This window comes from Myotis daubentonii, chromosome 1 (genome assembly GCF_963259705.1).
Source record: "Myotis daubentonii chromosome 1, mMyoDau2.1, whole genome shotgun sequence".
NCBI lineage: Eukaryota > Metazoa > Chordata > Mammalia > Chiroptera > Vespertilionidae > Myotis > Myotis daubentonii.
Genome location: NC_081840.1, coordinates 204,569,582 through 204,587,567, shown reverse-complemented (window position 1 = coordinate 204,587,567; position 17,986 = coordinate 204,569,582). Strand labels below are relative to the sequence as shown.

The window sequence follows — 17,986 nt, the reverse complement described above, 5'->3', positions numbered from 1 at the left end:
TTCACAGATTTAAGGAACATTTGATTAAAGGAAAAAGAAACCCCCTAGGTGTACATAAAGGAGTCCACCTACTGGACAGAACTGTTAATTGGTGTGGAAAAAAATCACAAACAGGTATTTTATGCTCTAGGCAGAATTCTTCTCTAAAACTGGAAATGTAATGGCCCCCGTTTTTGTAACAATTAGCATTACAATTCTAACAAGAGGCAGAAATAATTAAGTCATTAAATGTGCTTCCCATCTAGGAGGACTAAATACAAATCAAATCTAATGAAAGAAAAAAGAGTCTGTCCAGATCTTGGCTGTTGTAGATAACACTGCTATGAACATACGACTACATACTAGTATCCTGTTTCAAATTGGTGTTTAGGGAATCTCAGGATATAGTCCCAGGAGTGGAATATATTCATTTTTTATTTTATTATTATTATTTTTAATCTTCACCCAGGGACATGTTTTTTTGTTTGTTTATTTTTACTTGGGTGGGGGGAGAGAAACTGATCAGTTGCCTCCTGTATGAGTTCCAGATTGGGGATTGAGCCCACAATCCAGGGATGTGCCATAACCATAAATTGAACTTGCAACCTTTTGGTGTACAGGACAATGCTCTAACCAACTAAGCCACCTGGCCAGGGCCATTTTTAATTTTTGAGGAAACTCCATACTGCTTTCTACAGTGGCTACACCAATCTTCATTTCTCACTAGTAGTATACTTGGATTCCCCTTTTCCCCACATCCTAATTAGCGCTTGTTGTTTGTTGATTTATTGATGATAGCCATTCTGGCAGGTGTGATATCTTATTATGTTTTTAATTTGCATCTCATTGATGATTCCTTACATTGAGCATTTTTTCATATGTCTATTGCTCGGTTGAATGTCCTGTTTGGAAAAATGTCTATTCTGGGTGAAAATGGGGATATCCGTAATAGTGTCAACAATAAAAATAAAAGGAAAGAAGGGAAGAAAAGGAAGGGAGAAATTAATCCCATCACTTCTTCATAATCTTCCTGTTTCATTTTGTTCACTTTTTCCTGAGAAGCATTTTAGGGAAGGGATAGATTTTAACATGCATTTTCCATAGAAAGATATTATGTCCTTCTAGTCTAAGGGCATCAGCCAAAAATAAAACAAACAAAAAAAACACTCATTTAAGAAACAAACATTTATTCTACTAGCCAAATGGATGTCAGTGAGAAAACAGGAAAAGGTTGCCTTATGTCTTTCATCTGCACACAACCTACTACCCAGGGCTCAGAGATTTCATCTAAGATCATGTACATAAAACTACTTTACAAAATAAATATCCCAGAAATATAAGATAATCAAATCTTATTTGAAAATCATAAGGAGTCTTTCTACCTCTTTCCTTCCACCTCACCCCAGCAGAGTGAAACCTCTGCCCCCTGCAGGCACGTTTGGAGAATGAAAACAAGGGCAGGACTTGGCCTAGTACAGGGATTTCTTTGCCACCTCCTGGACATGGCTCATTGCCACTTGGAGCTATTAATCAGGCCAAAACCAGTAGGCTGCCAACCCCTGCTGAAGGCATTAATGACCAAAATGGAAGGCCTACTTGCTGTGCTGACATCATTCTTAATGACTCAAACATCTGGAGAACAACATTTCACAGTGACAGAACTTCCCTGATAAATAATAACTCACATGCTGCACACTATGCATTAGAGCAGTGATGGCGAACCTTTTGAGCTTGGCGTGTCAGCATTTTGAAAAACCCTAACTTAACTCTGGTGCCGTGTCACATATAGAAATTTTTTTATATTTGCAACCATAGTAAAACAAAGATTTATATTTTTGATATTTATTTTATATATTTAAATGCCATTTAACAAAGAAAAATCAACCAAAAAAACGAGTTCGTGTGTCACCTCTGACACACTTGCCATAGGTTCGCCATTACTGCATTAGACGAATAGCAGGAGCAGTAAGTGGTGTCCCTTAGAAGGTGCCACCAGAGCTTAGTGCTTTCCTTTGAGATAAAGGCTTTGGTATCTCAGAGAGGTGCTTTCAAGTAATAGAATGCATTCCACCAAGACTTCAATGAATCCCTCTGGGATTATAGGAACTAAGCATATTTAGATCCTGGTTTATTTCCAGCTTGTTAATACCAATTTAAGAATATAAGTAATATTTTAAAAATAGATTTGTTTCAAATCACAAAAGTAACACAGAGCTAGTCAAGTAACAGGGATAAGTTACATTTCTAAAGATGACAGACTACTATTGAATGATTATATGGCAATGCTATATCTTCCCTATTTCTCTTGTTTATATTTCCTCCAATTCCCAATTCTATCTCTTCCCCTAGTCCCCCTGTAGTAGGCAGTTAGACAGGTATGAGCAGAGTAAGAAGAATAGGCCAGGTATGGAAAGTCACCAGGGCAGAAAGCCCCAGGTGCCTATCAATGGACAACTGTAGGGTGGGACCTCACCCCAGGTGACCTTTTCTCCTCTAGCATATCTCTGATCATGTGGTTTAGATCCCCTGACCTTTCATATCAATGGTCATGCAGTTTGGATCCTCCCCTGACCTTTCTTCTCCTGAAATATTGCTAGCCCTGTGGTAGACCCCCATAGAGGAGAGCAAGGAGGCTGGAAAATAGCCTCAGTGGACTCTCATAAAAGCCCTTGCATGCACTCCCTTAAGCATTAAGTCCTCAAGACAATGAAGTTCTGACCTTTGTTCTTAGGAACAAAGCCTTGGGTCTATTGACCACAGAGATAGAGTTTTGGTCAAACTAGAGATAACATCTAGGCCTCAGTTGTGTTTCAGCTCCAGGCCCAGCAAGCAGCAACATCAGGCAGGGCCAGGCCGTGGCTGACATCAGGACCAGGTGTGATGACTAATGACTCCCTCCACTGGGGCCCACCAATCAGTAGAGACCACGACCCTGAAAGGCCACAAACTAGAAAAGCTGATGGATATTCTATTGAGATTCTCCCCTGAGGAATAAGAACCTTCAAAATGGAGGATGCAGTGAGGCTCTCTCTCTAGACCACACAAGCACTTTTCCCCACCCCCTTCTTTCCCTGGCACACCCTCTCTCTGGAGCATGAAGAGCCTTTCCCTCTCTTCTTCCCCCAGGTGCAGGTATCCTTGCCTTTCTTTTCCCTGAGCTCCAAGTGCTCTTCTTTTGCCTCTATAACTTGTTCCCTGAACCCACACAGCTCAGCTGGATCACTTCTTCCACAGCTCCCTTCTCCAACTTCTGTGACTTTTCTAAGTAAACTTTTGCTTATATCTGAGTCTTGACTGAATTCTTTCTTAGCCAGAACTGAAGTACCAAAGTTGTTAAACCAAGGTCTAACATCTGGTGCTGTTTCACTGCCAACACCCTCACCAAAATCAAAAAGCAAGCACCAACAGATAATCTTTAAGGAAAGTGGACAGCTATGTATCTGTACTTTTTGGTGTTCCTACAATGATAGTGTGTTAATTAAACAAACACATAGAGAAAGATGCATTTGGTAGAAGTAGTTAAACTACTCATAAAAAGTTTCCACATTTCCATCACCCACTTTGCTTATTTTCTGTATTCTCTTTGTCTAGGACTTAACATTCATACTTGTTAGGTCTGGCGTGGTGCTATTAGTGACCTGCCACCTGCTCCCTGGATTTAGATTGTCACAATCTTAGCAGTAGACTCTTCCCCATGTCCACCAAGCCTGACACCACAGTACTACTCTCTCCTATTTTCACTGATTGAATTCTGTTTTCCAATATGCTCTGGTGTGTCCAATCAGGCTTCTCTTCTCTTAAAGAGAGACTACAAAGGTCTGACAAAATGGACAAATGTACATTCAAGCACACGGAAAGAGTGAATTTTACTAGTAATTTCATGTAAAAGGATGCCTCCTAAGGAGCAGTTCATAATGAGGGCACAAAGTCAAATCCTCTTATATTTTAGAACAGGAATAAAGGACTCTGTACAGAAATATTGTTGGCTTACCCCAATTCTGTAAAAACATGCACAAACGATAAAACTGATAACACATCAAAATGTTAACAATGCTTGTTTCTGAGGAGTGGAAATTTGAATAATTACTTTTCTGCTTTTTCTACTACTGTTGTTTCCAATGTTTCCTCATTAGTTCAATCTGTATTACTTTTAGTAGAGAAAAATGATTTTGACAAAGAAATAAATGCCAGTAGCTTGCATGCTAGGAAATTCACCTAAGCTTTGAAATTTCTAACTCACCGCCTGCTGAGCCCAGCTCCCAACTCCAGAAATAATGAATCTAGCTGAAGGCAGTAGGACAGCAGACTTAAGCCCCCACTAAGCAGAACCAGAAATGTGTACTGAAGCTTTGTTAGCTACCCTGTGTGTCTAAGTAGAAAAGTAACCTAAGTCTAGGCGTCCCTTAGTACATGATATGTTTTAATAATCACATGGATTTGGCTTCTGTTCCAGTACAGATTAGCTGCTAAAAGCTGGGTCTGGCAACTGGCTGAGAATTATAATGGATTTAACCATGGATATACTCCCTTTACCTATCCCAACAGAAAGAATGCTGCTCTAATGCAAATGGCACTCCTAAAACATTAATTATGCCTTATTCATTCATTCCCTAGATATTTACTCAATGTCTACCTAATGCCAGAACATTTTAGACTCTGGATATATAAGAGGACAAATCAGACCATGTTGCTTCCCAAAGAGATCTTACATTCTACTGGGAGATGTAGGCAATAAATAAATATATAAAGAAAAATAAATCAGGGAAAAGGTGCTATGTTGGCGAGTGCAGGCAGCTGTGAAGTTTTATCTGACAACCTGTACTTAAACAGAGACTAAATGAAGTAAAAGAGCAAACCATGTAGCCCTGACCAGTTTGGCTCAGTGGATAGAGCGTCGGCCTGCGGACTCAAGGGTACCAGGTTAGATTCCAGTCAAGGGCATGTACCTTGGCTGCGGGCACATCCCCAGTAGGGGGTGTGCAGGAGGCAGCTGATCGATGTTTCTCTCTCATTGATGTTTCTAACTCTCTATCCCTCTCCCCTCCTCTCTGTGAAAAATCAATAAAATATATATTTTTAAAAAAAGAGCAAATCATGTGGACATTTGGATGAAAATCATTCTGGACAGAGGGAACAGCAAGTGCAAAGATTCTAAGGTAGAGTCCTTCTAGCAATTAGTAGAGCAGCTGGAGAATAGCCAGTAAGGTGAAAACTAGTTAGTTTGCAGTCAGATAATATAAGGCCTTAGGGTCACAGTAAGGATTTTTGACTTTATATTGAATATAACAGAAAATCATCAGAGGGTTTCTATTCAGAGGATAGTAGCATATTTACATTTTAAAATGCTCTTTCTCATCCAGGGTGAATATAGGTAAAGGGGGATAAGAGTAAATACAAGGAGTAGGAGCATAAAGTCAGAGTTCAGGCTAGAGATGGTAATGGCTTGAATGAAAGTGGTAACAATAGAAATGGAGAGAGGTGGTGAGATTCCAAATAAATTTCAAATGTGTACAAACAACAGTTTTACTGATGTGAGATGTGAAATAAAGAGTAACATCAGGGGTGATTCAAAAGTTTCTGACCTGAGCAACTAGATGTTACCATTAATTTGCAGGGGAAAACTATGGGAGAAACAGATTGGGGGAGGGGGTAGAAAAGAATTCAAGTTAGGGTATGTTTTGTATTGGCAGACAGTTAGATATGGGTCTCAAGTTCAGGCCAGATATAGAATCTGGGGAGCCGTCAGTGTAAGGATGGTAACTAAAAGATAACCTAGGAAGTGAATGCATCAAAAGAAGAAAAGAGTCCTGGGACACTTCAGCATTTAAGGCAAAGGATCGGGCAGAAAGGACTGAAAGGGAGCGGCAACGAGACAAGAAGATGAGAAGAAAGATGCCCCAAAGTCAACTGAACAATATGACCAAAAGAATACACTTTGGCTCAGCTGGCGTGGCTCAGTGGTTGAGTGTCTATCTATGAACCAGGAGGTCATGATTCAATTCCAGGTCACGGCACATGCCCTGGTTGCGGGCTCCATCCCCAGTGCGGGTGTGCAGGAGGCAGCCGATCGATGAATTCTCTCACCATTGATGTTTCTATCTCTCTCTCCCTCTCCCTTCCTCTCTTAGATAAGTAAAAATATAAAAGAATACACTTTGGATAACACAAGTATGTAAAGTTCCCTGGTCTTATTTCTGATCTCAGAGCCCTGGAGCAAAGAGATCAGCTTACCAGTACATTAAATTTAAGTTTTCCCTATCTCTTTGACATCTATGTAACAGACTAATGAATACTATGCCATCCCATTATGGATTAGTTTGTTTAGCTCTGAGCCCACTCTTGTTTCTTCCCCTTCTCCTCCAGCCTGTGTCACCAGGGAATTACATTGGATTCAGCACAAGTTGAAGAGACAACAAATTTTTCCAGGTAACACATCCTGAAAGTGGAGCTTGATTATGAGCATTGTAAAACCGAATTAAATTGCAGGCATGTTATTCTGATGCAGTGAAGAGAAAATGAGGCTCAGATGTAAGCAGGCTTCTTTTGTTCCTGTTCTGTGCAGTGGACCTCTTAGCATTTGTTTATTTCCTTACTCTTTCACCCTAGCAGCTAAATCTATTTTTAGCTATTGTTGGGCATCCTTCAGGAGAGGCAAATACTAAGGACTACAATGAATACAACCCAAAGGTTCCAAAGAACTGGCTTCTGAACGCCACAATGTCAACACTTTTCCTCCCAGGAGAGTCAAGGACTTCCTCTTGCTAACTCTGTATATAGTCTAAAAAGAAATGAAAAGCAGAATCACACAAGTTGTTTACCAAATTTCACTGACATTTTTTATAATGTTCGTGGGACAAGTCTCTCAGGAATGTCACAGGAGTTAATACAGGTAGACAGTATAAGTGAACATTTTAAAAATTACTGTCATATATGTTTGTTCCTATTATCCACGATACCATGATACAAGAACGGAGACACCCAAGGACAAGCATTCTTTGCATGAGTGTTACTTTGGGGACCTGCCATCAGTTTATATAGTAAGCAGAGCTTAAAGCACTTGAAGAGGTCATTTACTCAATGGTGCCTGACTGTTTTACCCCAAATCTTTGCCTTTCTTCCCCATGTGAATCTCCATTGTTAGGAAAATAACCATTAGAAGAAGAAAAAATCAAAGTAGCCTCCACATCTTTGGAAAATATGACCAGAATAGGACATTGTTATCCCCAGATCACTAGCTATTATGGGAAGGTATTTTTGATTTGTTGTTGTGTTGGCGATGGCGAGAATGGCACCAGGTGTTATAACAATCTGGTCAGACTGGACTTTTATTCAGCAACCTCAGTACTTGAGTTCTGACTAAGAAAGAAGTCAAGCCAAGGTTCAACAGAGAAAATTTATTTAGAAAGTCACAGAAGTAGAAGTGAGAGGTAGAGGAAATGGGTTCAGGAAACAAGTTACAGGGGCAAAAGAAGGGCCCTTGGAGCTTAGGAGAGAGGAAGGTAATGGTAAGGGGAGGTAATGGTAAGGGGTTTCAGGCTTCATCCCCAGCTTAAATTTAATGTAAGCTGATGTCTTTGCTCCAGGACTCTGAGACCATTATCTTTGGGGTGAGGTCCTTGTTACCAGAGACTCTCCACCCTGGTAACCTTCTGTACCTGGCCCATTATCTTTACTCTGCTCATGTCTGTCTAACTGCCTACCACAATTGCAGAAATAATTTTTTCTAGACAAATTTATTTTAGGAGATTTTATTGTATTTATACTTTTTATAAGTAATTACAAATATTTACTGCCTTACCTAAATTTATATACATAAATTTTTATAAAGGGATCCCAAAATTGTATAAGCTTCAGGCTGCACCAAATCCACATCTTCCTGAAATAAAAATTAATTGTTTAAAGTCATAGAGCTAGGAAAAATGATTAAAAGTGGGCTTATGATTAGGGCTGCTTGGTCTCAAAGAGTTATTCCTATTGCACTATCACCATGTTAATCAGTTAAACCTCCATGTGAATGACTTTCACCTTCTCTTAAGTATAAATAATTTTGGAAGGGAGAGAAAAATCTATGAGGCCTCTAAAGATGAGGATATCATTACACCCACAAAGAGGAGGTAGAGGTACCTAAAGATAAACTATTCCTACTTCACAATTTGCCTAGACTTGTGCCACTGACCTCCTGTTACAGGGCTGGCTAAAAAGAATTATTATTGAATATACATGAGTATGAACTTTTATTTTGTCCTTACCTTTGCATTTCCATAAATTTGACTATGGTTTCACAATCAGCATGCCATGAGATTATCTGATTGGGAAAAAAGAAAAATCTGCAATATGCCCTTTGTTTATGGAAATCTCTATCTCAGAGGTACCAACCTACTTTTATTTTTAGATGCCTTGCATTATTGCGTCGATTGTGCTATTGGAAAATATACCCAGTGGCAATTTCATGACTTGCATACCCAATAAATGCAATAAATAATTAAAGCTAGAATTAGGCATGCTAATAAGTGTACAGAATTGTTTCCTAAAACAATTACACCAGTAATGTAAAAAGGTTACAACAAGCAGAGCGACAAGCTAATCACACTTGAGATTTGATCATTTTTCTGAAAGATTCACAATTGCTCTGCTATTAAAGCTAGTGGGAAAAACTTCCTCTGGGGTCTATTTTCCCTGGTTCATTTTGTACCATGCTATGAGGAGGAGGAGGAGGAAGAGGAGGAGGAGGAGGAGGAGGTAGAGGGAAGGGGAGGGAGGAGAAATGAACTAAAAACACAGGGTCTATAATAGGAATAAACCTCAATATATCTAATACACGGTTCTGGGCAACCGAATTATTTATTTTCTGCAAATAGCAAGCAACAGGCACCTTTTGTTTTTATTAATGCAGTTCAGCTGATATGAGTAGACAGAATTGAAACGAGGGGAATGTGTTTTATCATCTGTAGACAAATTTCAATTTTCTCTTTCAAGTACTATAGTTAAATGCATTTTCTTTGCAACCCAAAGACAGAAGATCTTGATTACTGATGCAAGAATAATCTCAGCCTTTGTGTGAAGATAGGGAAAATAAATAGTCTCTCTGGATGATGTGTCAGCTTGTGAACTTACAGAACAAGATATATTCTTGGAGGTAGGGAAATTAAATTAAGGTAAAATGGTACAACCATTAAAATGACAATTGAGGGCTTATTTTGTAGGCCTTGGCCTGCTTTCCAATTGTCCTTTGTCCTTAGCCTCACCCCAGGGCACAGACAATAGAACCAGAAACACACAAGGTCAAGACAGGGGCAACTGTCTGGAAATACAGGTCATTCAGGCTGTGGGCCCAGTCAAGAACTGCCAGCTATTTTGTAAAATTAAGGTTCCCCTCCCTTCTCCTCTTCCCCTACAACCACTTTTATTTCAAGTCTTCAGACAGAAAAATACTTGGTAACTCTCCAGATTTCTTCTCAGTTTTATCCATATGAAAAAAAAAATCAATCCAACACCTGTTTATTTGGGGTCTTTCTATAACAGGAGAATGCTTAGCATTCACCCTCTTGAATATTAGAAAAAGTTGTATTGCTCTGTCACTTGTACTTTATCCCCACGCAAAGGACAAACATTACTTGGGCTTCTGTTAAGAAACAGAGTAGTAATGTGTCCACAGTAGTACCAGAAGGCACTAGTTTAGGAACCAGTCCATTATGACCCTCTCAAATGTTCTCAAGCACCCCCTCAGGATAGCTCATATAGCTGCCAACTCAGCGCTGCTCTGCCTTTACTACCCACACTTCTTCCTGTCTACACTGCTCAAATAAAATAGCTCACTCTCAACTCACCTGATAAGTAATTCTGCAATAATTGGTGACCTAGTTTAATGTGCAAATTTACATTACAGGCCTCTTCATTTCACAAACCACCCCACCTCGGCTATTATTTAAACCACAAGATTAGTGAGGCCTTCTCAGACCTTTTTTTTTTTTTTTTTATTCTTCATCAAAATTTGACACAGCTGACCACATAAAGTGTAAGCCCTGACATCCGGTTTTTCCCTTTTTTATAATGCAAGTGCCTGATCTAAGTGAGATTTGATTGCCAAGACATCCACTTCAAAGATGGCTATCTGGAATAAACACATTTCTGTGGACAGAACTAGATAAGGCAACAGGCCAAACCTCAGTTTCCTTTGTTTTACAGATCATGATTGATTTAGATAACTGACGAGGCTGCTTGTTTTCTCTCTTCCCATGCTTTAAAGTCCCATTTTTAAATTTTAAACTCACCCCTAGAGTGAGCCCTCAATACCCTAGGCCCCCAAGCTCAACCTCAATAAAAGCGGAACTCCAGGCTCTCTCCCCCTCCTCTCAATCCCAAAAACAAAGGGAGAAGGTCTCCCAGTTTCTTTTTGCCAATTCAAATTCACTTATATTTATCAATATAACTCCCTTAACTACTCAGGTAGAAATTAGGTGAGAGGCCAGGCATGTTATAACAATGGATCTGATACATGAAAGGAAACATCAGAAGTGGGAGGAAGTGTTCTACAACCCTTCCCACATGCCATTTTCTCCAGCATTCTGTTCTCCTAAACCAGTGGTTGGCAAAATGTGGCTCGCGAGCCACACGCGGCTCTTTGGGCCCTTGAGTGTGGCTCTTCCACAAAATACCGACTTCTGCACATGGGCCACTAAGTTTCAATCGCACTGTACATGCGTGCCCGCACGTGGTACTTGTGGAAGAGCCACACTCAAGGGGCCAAAGAGCCGCATGTTCTCGCGAGCTGTGGTTTGCCGACCACTGTCCTAAACCATTGGAATGAATCATTAAGCTTCAGCTCAGAGAGGGGAGTAGCTTCCCTCCTGAGAAAGGAATCAGCAGCCTATCATGACTTTCCCTGCTCCCACCTTTATCAGTCAGCTGCCTCACCTATGACTTTGATTATCCTTCTGGGACCACCATTGGCAATTCATATTTTTCAGCCTGGAATCCTCCAACATAGGTCAAAAATCACATTAATTAAATTAAATTTGTAGTCATTCTATATCTAAAGTTGAAAATATATTCTAAATTCTATTTCTTTTCCCAAGTTATGATCAGAATATTATCCAGCATTTCTATCAGAGGTCCTATAATTAAATCAAATGGCTTAAGTTCAAATAATAAAATTCTGATATTATAGAGATATCCCAAACTTTAAAATAACCTTTTTAAATTATTAAATTCCCAAGGAAAAACAAAAGTCCAAAAATTAAATCACCATGAAAGTTAAAATACAAAAAACCATTAAAGTTCAAAGGAATTACAGTCTATAGCCAAATTCTCAAGCTTGTGTAAACTACAGCTCAAAGACCTTAACATTGGACTATTTAAGTGAAAGTCCCAAACTCATCCTGACAAATTTCTTCTTTTACGTCCTCTCAGTCAAAGGCATTCTCAATGCCTGGAATGGGTAGAGTTCCTTCAGAGATTGAGAAATTATATCATGTCCAAAACGAGTTTTTACTAACTATTTTAAAGAGTTCAAAGAATCTGGAAAAAAGATAGTTGAATCTATATTATAATCCATGACATTAATAAACTCAAAAGAGAATTAACAATTTAAATGTAAAAAATAAACCATGAAAGTACGGAAAGAAAACATACAAATTTGTTTTGTCAACCAATGGTATCAATTCAATTCCAACAGGAAACCACAATTTGGACCAGGAGCTTCTTAGTAAGTATCTTCTTTCTCAGGGTCAACACTTTACAAACGTGGCATGTGAACGACATTACTAAATATGATTCAAAACCCATAAAAGAAAATATGGTACTGAATCTCGAGAACAAACAAAACTGAAGCAGACTCATAGATACAGAGAACAGACTGGTAGTTCACAGAGGGGAGGAGGCAAAGGGGACTAGGTGAAAGATGAAAGGGTTAAGAAGCACAAATTGGAAGTTACAGAATAGGAAATATAGTCAATAATATTGTAATAACTATGTATGGTGCAAGGTGGGTACTATAAATATCATATACTTTGTAAAGTATATGAATATCTAACCACTATGCTGTATACCTGAAAGTAACATAAAATAATATTGAATGTAAACTGAAATTTAAAAAAAAATACAGTACTGATATATTTAACTATATTAAAAAATAAGTACAGTCAAAAGACAAATGACTCACTTAGAAAAATATAATAGAAACTAACATCACAGGCAAGAGTAACTACATATTGAACAAAAATAGAACATTAAAAGCTTCTTAGAAAATGGGTAAAGAACATGAGAGCCAATTCACAGAAAAATAGCCCTTACAAAAATAATATTCAACTCATTCATATTGTATTATTAAATAATAAATACAAGTTAAAACAACACTAAAATAACCTCTTTCACCTATCAGACTGGCAAAAATCTAACAATTTCATAATACTCTGTGGATGAGGCTATGATGAAGCATAATTCTCATGTTGTAAGAATGCAAAATGGTAAAAGATTTATGGAATTTGGCACTAATGAAGAACACTAAATATGGATTTATCTTTTGATGCAGCAATCCAATTTCTAAAAATTTATACTACAGATATACCTGCCAAAAATGACAAGTATGTAAATTTACTTATTATTACACAATTTGTAATTGCAAAACAATGGAAATCACCAGTGTCCATCAATAGGTGAATGTTTAAATAAACTGTGATATAGTCAGATAACAAAATATTAATATTATGCAGCTATAAAAAAGAATGAGAAGCTCTTTATATACTCTTGTGTAAATATTTCCAGAAAACATGATTGATGTTGAGAAAAAAAAGAAAAAGGTGAAAAACTGTGTATAATTTGCTTTCTTTTCTAGAGAAAAGGAAAAATTAAGAATATATATTTAAATATGCATGTATTTGTACTTAAAAAAAAAATGACTCAGGAGGCATACATACTACAGGACCTACTAAATTAGTCTGACCAGAACCAGATGCCTGGATCTTTCTCTGTCACATACAAATTAATTAACCTCTGTGAACCTGCAATGGGGAATGAATGGGCTATACTACTTAGGTTAGTCTAACTAGCCATAGAACAGAACAAAAATGAGAATGTACTAACAAAGTAAGCTTACGAAAGAATCCTATATAATAAAAGCCTAATATAAAAAGTGTCCAACCATTCATTCATCCATTTGACCAGTCGCTATGACATGCAATGAACACCAGGGGGCAGATGCTCTGACCAGTAGATTAGCTTGCTGCTGCGGTCCGGCCGATCAGGACTAGGCAAGACAGGTCAGACATGCCCTGGAGCCAACCTCCCACGGTCCCACCCCAGCCTCTAAAATATTTCTTCTAATTAACTTCCTTTCAATGTGCATGAATCTGTGCACCAGGCCTCTAGTTTATATATATAAAGCTACCCATGTTAATCTTAGTAAATGTGATTTACCCAGATTGTTACTCTAACCTTATTTTCCTCAAAACTGGACCTTGCATGCTAAAAGTTGTTTGTGGTGGGGATTTTTTTTTAGTATAATTTCAGGAGTTTCCATTCCTGTGTGAACCTAGGAAGCAGCCTGGCCTCACGACCCGCCCCCCCCCCGCCCCCCCCCCCCCCAAAAACAAACAGTTCAGCTGATAAATATGCCCAGATGGCCAACTCAAGAATGGCGACCATAAAAATCCATCTCCACGTGCAGGGAAGTCATCCTGCAGTCTATATATCTTGTACATCCTACACAAAATCTTTATGCTAACAAAATAACCTTCTTAATTAAATAACATATAATAAATAATATATCTCCCTCAGTTTGTGTGTCACAGATTCCAGAAAATGTCTATTAATACATTAACTCTGACACTATGGATTCATCAAACGTGGGAGCAAAATGCACTTAGCTTACATACTGCTATCTCTCTCAAAGAATGACATTTGAAACATTCCTTCCTTCCAGAAAAGTTTAAATATTTATAATAAAAATCACCAGATTTTATTTGTACATGAAAAATGTTTTAAAATCCTCTTCATTTTCATTCCCTCCTATAACCCTGTTTCTGGCTCTGTTACTGCTGGAATCAGAGACCATCTTATGAAACAGGGCCTACTATCTCCAGTAAGCAGGTATTTTCAATCCTATACTTATGACAGTGCTTCTTCCCCTAACTCTTGATATGGAATTGCTAAACTGCCTCTGAGGGAGGGTTACTCTCTTATCCCATTTGCTATAGCTGGAATATCATTCTCAATAGATTCCTGAACTGAAGCTACAATTGCTTCTGAAACCTGAGCACCTCAAGGCCCAGTGAGAAGGAATACCTCTTCCAGGTGCTCATTTAAGGCAGTCTTTTCTCAGTGAATTATTCAGATTTTGAATAGCATTTTTATGCAATGTATTTTTTCCTGGAAATATGTCTCTAGTTTTTATTTTCTCCTATCCTCCAACTACCCCTTTCAGAATGTTTTAAGTTTTTAACTATTTAATCTGTTTAAGAACTGAGTTTCTAACTGCCTAAACTGCTCATTAATTTGGTCTCCTCTCCAAATAATATTGCTTTTTGCTGGAAATGAATACATGCTTTCCTTTTTATCTTTTTTAGACATTAGCTAGTTCTAATATATTCCTCTATTTCTTAAATTCCAGAATTATCTCTATCATCAGTGATGAAATCATTAACTTCTGGGTCTATTAAAAACCTCTACTATTTAAACAAATATTTTCTAATTCCTTGAGATGGGTAATTCCATGGAGGAATTTTTCTACCATCAGACCCACATCAAGTACATACAAGCTTAGTCTTAACTCCTTTTCTTGCCTGGCTCCTTCCAATATGCCTCATCTTGCTAAGCCATGTCTTGAGTCAATTCTTGGCATGCCCCTTCAAGGCATAAGCTAGACCTATACAAAAATCTACAGTGACTCTATTACCTTGAAAATCACCTAATGATACTTTTTTGTGTATTTTACAGATCTTCCTAGTCTTTCCCAATTTTAAGATGCTGTTTTAACATATTTTACATCATTCCTTTTCTGTGACTTCTCAATAGTCTCCTGTTTCTCATCAAAAAGAGAGAGGCATAATCTTAAATGAAATGACTCCTTCAAAAAGAGTCAGATTTGGGAGCTGGGCCCCTATTTCAATCTAGTAACATACCTTGTTGTAGAGCACTTAGCTTGCCTTGAATTTCCATTTCTCTCTTATAGGTATGTAGTTGAATTCAAATAGTTATTTTCTATGTCACCTAGTTAGTTTTGTATTTTCTCCTAAAAAAGTTTTATTTTCTTCCAGTCTATTTTTTTTTTCTTTTGGCTTCATTCTTCCATTGTTCTATATTAACCCTGAAACTTGTTTTAAACTACTCCACCACTTTAAACTCCTAAGCAAAATCATTACAACCAGAGCATTCCAAGCACAAGTCCTTTTATTTTTTACCCACTGTTTTTGCAATAATTTCATTGAATTGTATCTCATTCTCAATGTAAGAAGGTATATGCTCTTTACAGGAAGGGCCCTAATTATTTTTACTTTGATATGCATCAACACCCTATGGGCAGATTCACAGTTTGAATCTCAGCAATCGAAAGTCATGGTCAGCCCTGGCCGTGTGGCTCAAGGTGGATAGACCTCAGCCCGGGCGCCGAAGGGTCTGGGGTTTGATTCCTGGTCAAGGGCAGTGCCTGGGCTGCAGTTCCATACCTGGTCCCTGTAGGAGCTTCGTCGGGAGGCAACCAATCCATGTGTCTCTCTCACATAGAGGTTTCTCCTCCCCCCCCCCCCCCTCCTTCCTTCCTCTCTCTCTAAAAATCAATGAAAACATTACCCTCAGGTGAGGATTAACAAACAAACCCCCCTCCCCCCCAAAGAGTCATGGTCAAACCATATAGAATTATCCAATTCAGAGGCACTCAGATCAAGAAGTAGCACCTTTTAAACCCCAGGACAAGTCACGTGACTCCTGGATTTGTCTCTTCAGTGCTCCCTCTCTTGATTCCAATGGGGAGTCAAGCAATGTGCGAGGGATCGGAATCTGAGCGGACTTTCCCTACCCCCCCCCCCCCGCCCCCCCCACGCAGGCCTGGCACTGACTCTTCCCTGCAGGCACTCCCTGCAGGCACTGCTGGGTGCACTGGAAACCTCCGAGGCCCGGGAGAGGCTGCTGCATGGAAAGACTCCCACTGGAGCCAAACCCTTGTCTCAGACAAGGCGACTCGGAGAACACGTCCTGGACGCGGGGTCCCAGGGCAAGGGGCAAGTGGCCGCAGCCGTTGGGCCTGAAGGAAGGAACGTTCGGGAACCTCCGCACTCCATCCAGCCGCGGCCTGCAGAGCCCCTCGCCTCGCCTTCGCTCACAGCCCCGCGCACGCGCACTTGCCTTTAGGGCAGTGGTTCTCAACCTGGGCTGCACATTATAATGAATCACCTGGGAATCTCTTTAAAATCCTGATTTCTGGGCCTCATCCTCCGGAAATTGTTTCTTTGTGATGGGGTGGGGCCACAACTTTAGTAACAAAAAAACAGAATTTCCGGAGGATGAGGCCCAGAAATAAGGATTTTAAAGAGATTCCCAGGTGATTCTAATGTGCAGCCCAGGTTGAAAACCACTGCTGTAGAGAAATACTTGTGCGATTACATAAAAACAGCCACTCGCGCGTGCGCAAAATCGCCATAAATGGCAACCACCCTCTACAACCGGAAACGGGCGGTCCGTTCTCAGTCCCAAACTGGACAAGTCTCACACCTCCCTTGAGCCAGGACAGAAGCTGGCCAGGAGCTTCACCGCACAGGCCCTCCAGGCACGGACTTCCTCTCTGGCTTCGTTTTACTTCAACCCTGCTCTTTCCTAGATGCTGGGGGGTGAGGAGGGTCCGTGGGTAACGTCATTCTCTTCTCTAAGGGATTTAACTGAACAGAAGGAAAACAAAAATATTTACTCACAACAGCGAGAAGATCTACTTAAAGCTGTGGCTGACAGATTACAGAACCCCAGAGTTAGAGAGATTTACCAACGACGTCACAGGCAGCCCCCAGGGAAGATGGCGCAGAGGTAAGTTCCCTCAACCGCGCGGCCTGGAGGGGTGGCGTCACACCGGCACTTCCTTTTGGCAGCTCCTCCCAAGGCAGAAAGGAAGGGGCGGGTCACAGGAACTGTCACATTCCAAGTTGACCAATCGGATAACAGAAGAAGGGGTCGAAGGGAAGCCGTTATGGGTGTTGTTCTCATATATGTCCCTCCACAGTGAGGGAACAGCAGGCAGGAAAGAAGTGTTCCCGCTCCTCGACATACTGCATGGTCTCCCCTGTAGGGAGCTTTTCCTTCCAGGTCACGGCGGTCTGTTGGCAAGCTCCCTGGCGCTTTCTCTCAGCTCCATCTTCATCCCATGGGGTCACAGGGAACTTTGAGGGGTGCCCTCTCCTAAGCATCCCTGGTTGTTAATTACTATGGTAACCATATGATATATTGTCGGAATTAGGATCCTTGAAAGTGAAAGGGGGCAATAAAATTAACTCAAATTATATTTGCGATGTTATACTGGTGAAATTATTGAAAGTGCATTTCAAAATTCATTTTGTTATTCAATTCTTTCTAAAAATAAGAATAACTATAGTCAAATAGAAACTTTAAAAACTGTCTTTAAAAATGAAAATTATTGGTGTTTGTTGATGCATTTCAATTACGTTTCCAGTCTTAATTGTCTACTAGAGGCCTGGTGCACAACATTCGTACACTGGGGGTGGGGGGTGGGGGGTGGGGGGCGGGTCGCTCAGCACAGCCTGTGCCCTCTCACAGTCTGGGACCCCTCGGGGGATATCCGCTGAGGGGTCCTAGGCACTGCCCCAGAGGCGAGAGAGGTTCCTGCCACTGCCGATGCACTTGCCAGCCATGAGCCAGGCTTCTCCGCCTGCATTGAGAACCTGCCCCCTGGTGGCCAGTGCACAATATAGCAAGCAGTCGTTCAGCTGTTTGGTCAATTTGCATATTAGCCTTTTATTATATAGGACTAGAGGCCTGGTGCACAAAAATTTGTGCACTGGGGGCGGGGGGT

General features: G+C 40.0%; 1 protein-coding gene across 1 annotated transcript in view; it reads right to left on the bottom strand.

Annotated features, from left to right (window-relative positions):
* LOC132227476 (cytochrome c oxidase subunit 7B2, mitochondrial) overlaps positions 1–17,023 on the bottom strand; it is a 98,533-nt gene extending 81,510 nt beyond the window's left edge. The window contains exon 1 of the mRNA XM_059682621.1: positions 16,946–17,023. The gene's annotated coding sequence lies outside the window, so the exon portion shown is untranslated. The remainder of the gene's footprint in view (positions 1–16,945) is intronic.
* Between the last annotated feature and the right edge of the window lie 963 nt (positions 17,024–17,986).